Raw genomic sequence first — 6,062 nt, 5'->3', positions numbered from 1 at the left:
CGGCCCACATCTCCAGCAACATACTCATATTTTTTCACCACCAATTGGAAAAATGCACAGGTCTCTCTCATTGATGCCCAGCACCGACATACACTTTTAGACACACCTCCCACCACAAGTTCTAGAATTGCGAACTTTGGAGATGGGGAGCTACATTAGAATCTCGGCATCAGCGCAACATCCTGTGATTCCAGGCAAATCGCTTTGTCTCCCCGTGCCTACCACAAATCAATGTGTTCTTCTGTAATGTAAATTGTGCTCATGCCATGTTGTTGAGTTCGCGCTATATAATATTGCAAGGAAAATAAAGTAGGGAAACTCGAGTTCACACACTACTGAACGCGCACTCTTAAGTGCATCAGCAGTGTACTTTGAATCGGAGCGTTTCACAGGCCTGTCACAGATAAGAAATGCTATCAAAATGAAATCCTACGAAACAATATACTACTGGCCGGCAGCAATTCATACCCGGACAACGTCGCGACGGGCTGCTAGTTGACTATATACTCATTGGAGACCTGAACTTCCACCTCGACAACCCCAGTGACCACCCTCTTTGACACCCTCACCAACATCGGACTGAAACTCATCACCATGCCCACCCACAAGGCAGGTTACACCCTCGACCCCATCTTCATGGGAGAAACATAACCCATTTCAGCCACCCCATGCAACCCCCATGGACCGACCACCACTGTGCATACTTCCTCATGGACAAACCCAAGCCGCCCGAACCTGCTCCATGCCCTTCGTGAAGAAACTGGAGCAGAATCACCGAGGAGCAGCTCACCTCCACCCTTAACCGCTACACCCCCACCATCACAATCGGCACCAACCTCACACCCAGAGAATTTCACACTTGGATCTCCAGCTTCGCAGACCAGCTTGCCCTGCTACGCAACTCCGAAAGACAGCGCCGTAGGAAAGCCACCTGGTTCACCACCGACCTCCAGGAAGCCAAAAACAGCTGCAGACGCCTCAGAAGAACTGGAGAAACAACAAGACACCCGAGAACCACACCGCCCACAAAAACTCCATGACAGAATAACACCAACACATAAGAACCACCAATAGAGCCTTCATCCACACCAAAATCCTCGACAACACCAGCAACTTCAAGGAGCTCTTCAGCGTCATCCAATAATTTACCAAGCCCCACAGGGAAACCACAGACTAGACCCCCTCCTAGGACCTCTGCGACAAACTCGGATCGTACTTCCATATGAAAATCAAGAACCTCTATGACAACTTCAATGACCAAACACCTTACTACGCAACCAACGCCCCCTCTGGCAGCACCGGCCATCCCACCATCAACTCCTGGACACCGAAGAGACTGCCTTGACCCTGAAAGGCATCCACCCAGGGGCCTGTGCAAAAATTGTGGACCCCCTTTTTAAAGATAATTTGTGGTCAGGGAGAAGAGGGGAAAGAAAACTGTACTGTCAGAAAAAGCTCCCTCCTGACCTATATTACTTTCACAAATTGAACATTAATTCAACATGGGCCCCCACGGACCCCTGCCCACCGCAGATTTACCACAGAGCCGCTACCGCCATAGCACCAGAATTATGACACACCACCAACGCCACCTTCATGACCGGCATGTTCCCCGATGACTGGAAATGCGCAGAAGTCAGACCCCTGCTCAAGAAACCCTCAGCAGATCCCACGGACCTCAAGAACTACCAGCCCATGTTTTTCCTCCCTTTCACGGCAAAAGTCACAGAGAAGACCGCCAACGCTCAACTAACAAAGGGGCATATCAGCAAGGGCTTTATCTCCGTTTTTCTGGCATTAAAAGTCAGAAAAGCGGAGCTAAAACCATATTCCTATCAGCAAGAGGGTAGTAACATGCATATTTGTATGTTAGCACCCTTTTGCACTCCTACCTTGTCAACTCTAATGAGATGCAAAGTGGGCGTTCCTGACATACACTACATGTCAAGGCATCAATAGCGCAACTTCGCGATATCAGCAAGGATGCCTCAGCATGTTACCAGACATAACAATTCTTGACTTAGCCACCCCTAACATAGGGGGTGGATTCAGCTGATACGACGACAGGGTCGGATCAGCAGGGTTATCGCCGTTTTGCAGGGAACATCGCTGGAAAACCAGCGACGTTCCCTGCAAAATGCCGATTTCCCCACTATCGTAGGAATGTTTATCAACTTGGAGATACGCATTGCTAATAAGGCGATATCTCCGCAAAAAAAACCTGCAATAGCGGGCATTAGGGAAAGGTGCGCTAAGCACGTTTTGCGATAGGTATTGCATAGCGTTGCTGATATGCCCCGTAGTTTATTAAATAAAACTCCATCCTACACCCCTCTCAATCTGGATTCTGCACCAAGACTACCCTACTCGCCGCCACAGACTACATCCGCACCCTCCTTGACCAAGGCCACACCGCAGCTCTGATACTACTCGACCTGTCGGAAGCATTCAACACCGTCTCCCACTGCACACTCTCGGCCAGATTACATGACGCCGGCATACAAGGAACCGCCCTCGGCTAGATCCGATCGTTCCTCACCGGCAGAAGCCAAAGAATCAGACTGCCACCCTTCCACTCTGAACCCACGGAAATCAACTGCGGAGTTCCCCACGGATCATCACTCAGCCCAACCTGCTTCAACATCTACATGGCCCCCCTCACCACCATCCTCAGACAGCATGGCCTCAGCAAAGTGTTCTACACGAACGACACACAGCGCATCCTCTCCCAGACCAAGGACCCTACCACCACCAGACTCAACTTCAAAGAAGGAATGCAGAACGTCGCATGCTGGATTAGCAACTGCTGCCAGAAACTCAACTCGCAGAAAACAGAAGTTCTCGGGCCTGATTCACAGAATGAACTTAAGACTCAATCCTAAACTTACTACTATTTTGGTATTCACAGAATGCACTTACTACTTTAGAATTAACTTACTACTTTTGGTATTCACAGAAAGTTAGGATTTTGTCTTAAGTTTTGGCATTCACAGAATGAACTTACTACTTTTGGTATTCACATAAAAGTGACTCATTAGAGGTGATTTCCTCTTTATATGTGTGCTGCAGAATGTAGCACACATGGAAAGAGGAAAAGAAAACTAGAAGAAATTAATACATCTCTCCTCGCTGCGCCTCCCTACGCCTCCCCTTGCGAGGCGTAGCATTCACATGCATTTTTTCCAGATTTACGATTCCTCGTAAATCTGGAAATGTGTCTGGTTCCATGGGTGTTGCACGGGAACACCCACAGCAAAACCCATGGAACAACCCTTTCACGCAAAGTACTGTGTGCAAAGGGGCCATATTTACAAGGAAAGGAAAAGTCATGCAGGGTGGCTTTTTCTCTCCTTGTAAATAGGAGCAGTAAAATTTGCCACTGGTGCATCACAGAAATGGACACTCCGGTGCCGCAAAGGGGCTTGTTACGCTGCCCCTTAATTTCACAATTTTTAGGTCAAGCAAAGATCGCCCTGTTATATCTTTTCTGTGGGATTAGGCAAACCCACAGCTTGCTAGTGGTTACTAATTATGACATTCAGAAATGCTGGCTTCTCATTGGCACATTTCTGTTGAAGTCCCTCCTTTGTGTGTTTAGTTCTCTTTCCGACGATTTCACTCTGAGAACATATTAGTTGGACATCACACAGTTCAGTGTCTTCCCATCTGGCTATTGAAGGTCAGCGAGCTCCACCCGATGGTATTGAAGCACTTTCCAAGAAGAATACAAGTTACGTGTCAGATGGACACATTCATTTTTGGATAGGCACATGGAGATTAAGTATTTTTTTTTTGTCTCTCTCCTCTAGGAGATCGCTGTTTATTTATTTATTATTGAAAGATCCGTGACTTGCTAATAATTACAATTGTTGAGCCACTAATAATTACCATTGTTGAGCCGATGCTGAGGCTCAAGCACTGGTCCCCAAGTTCCCGAGTCAGGCTGTAACCTCTGAACAACAACCTCTCCTTCTGAGGGCAGCATAGAAATGGGACAATTGATTACGTCTTTTTTTTCTTACCTATTCACTAACTTTTGTTACAATGGGGCACGCACGCTACCATTATAACAAAAGTAAACAAACGCAAGACAAACAATATGCGGCTGCCATTTTCCCCCTATTTGTTTACTTTAGTTTCAATTGCAGTACTCGCGCTTTAGCTTTAAACATCTGAGGCGAAATTGCAGGTGCCGCATTTGCTTCAGAACTAATGAAATAGGAAAAATGCACATTTTCCATTTCCTTACTTTTGAAACAATCGCGGCACCCGCACTTTAGCTTCAAATGTTTAAAGCTAAAGTGCGAGTGCCGCAATCAGCATTATGATGGTGGGGTGCCTGACCCCTACATATCAGCAGCCTTAGTTCCAACCTGTTTTCAGCTAAGAGCCAGGCTTCAAGGGACAGTGATTAAAGAATATCTCACAGTGACCCCTTTTTAGGTCGAGGCCTCCGCAACGCGCTTGCGTTGCAAAGGAAATAGACCTTTTCCGGGCGCTAAGGCTTTTCAGCCAAGCACATGCATGCGTTCCATTGCCTTCAATGGCAACGCGGGCACGTCAGGAGATTCACTCGCCGGAGCGCGCGCCATTATCTGGCTGCAATTAGTGCTCCTGAGAGTGAATCGCGCCCACCCCCTTCCTCTCCCACCCATCTCCCACACCCCACCCACCTGCAAATTGCTCTCCAAATGTCGCTATCACATCATCATTTGCAAGCGCTGTACTATGCAGAACACGCCCACCCAAGCATTCTCAGGACACGGATACTTGCCCTGCAAAGCTCCGCGGTTTCTTCTGGTAGCTCGGTGATTCGGTTGTTCTTGAGGTGCAGGACTCTTGGCACCAGTTGTAGATGCTTCCCATTCAGATTCAGTGTCTTAGCTTCACCCTGAAGGGCTCGTAGTAGCAGAGAGTTGGCCATGGGAAAAAACATTTGTCTCCATGGAGACCAAAATGCTTTTGCAGAGGTAAAGAGAGAGAAAAGAATAAGGGCCTTATTTATGAGGCTGTGCGTCACTTTTACACCACCGGTGCGTCACTTTTTGTGACACACTAGTGGCGTAAAAAAATGCGCCTTGTTGCGCCATATTTATAAAGTGATGCATCTAGGTAGATGCTTCACTTTGTAAACGCCTGCACCCCATTATACCTGCGCAAGGTATAATGTTTGCAAGGGGGCGTTTTGACGCTAGAAAGGGTCATGGAAGCGACGCTGCGCCACTTCTAGGACTCAAATGTGTCATAATCTTACGCCTGCCTCACAGCAGGCGTAAAACTGGCGCAAGCCCTTTCACATGTGGCTTACCCCATGTGAGAGGACATATTGCTGGAATTGCGTCACTATTATGACACACTCCAGCAATGCATCACTTTTGCGCCTACAGATACGTCAGTATTTCTGACGTATCTGTAACTCTTTGCGAGATGATGCGTCATACTGTAAATATGACACATCATTGGTGTCGCAAGGAGGGCGCAATGAAAAGTGACTCATCGCTGTTTTCACGCAGCGATGCGTCACTTTTCATAAATGAGGCCCTTAAGTTTGTCTTAAGTTTGTCTTAAGTCTGTCTTAAGTTTGTCTTAAGACAAACTTGAGACAAAATCCTAACTTCTGTGAATACCAAAAGTAGTAAGTGCATTCTGTGAATGCCAAAAGTAGTAAGTGCATTCTGTGAATGCCAAAAGTAGTAAGTGCATTCTGTGAATACTAAAATAGTAGTAAGTTTAGGATTGAGTCTTAAATTCATTCTGTGAATCGGGCCCTAAGCATTTACCAAAGGTTGGCTTATCAAGAGAAAGACAAATAGACTTATTATCAGTGAGTAGACCCCATTATCAAAGACAGCCTAAGCATTTTAGCGAATGTACCCAAGAATCTGTGCTGTAATAATTCAGAGACCTTAGAATTAAAAGCAAAAGAACACATGTTCTTGCTACAAATAGAGCACATACGCAAGCTACACTCTACCTAGAAAAAGCACACAAATGTGATATACACTTATTAATTTAAAAAAAGGCTATAGTAAAAAACAATGGGAATGCAGCACTAGAAATTT

Source organism: Lissotriton vulgaris, chromosome 1_2 (genome assembly GCF_964263255.1).
Source record: "Lissotriton vulgaris chromosome 1_2, aLisVul1.2, whole genome shotgun sequence".
In the NCBI taxonomy this organism is placed as follows: domain Eukaryota; kingdom Metazoa; phylum Chordata; class Amphibia; order Caudata; family Salamandridae; genus Lissotriton; species Lissotriton vulgaris.
The sequence above is the reverse complement of the archived record's forward strand: the minus strand, read 5'-3'. Positions refer to the sequence as shown.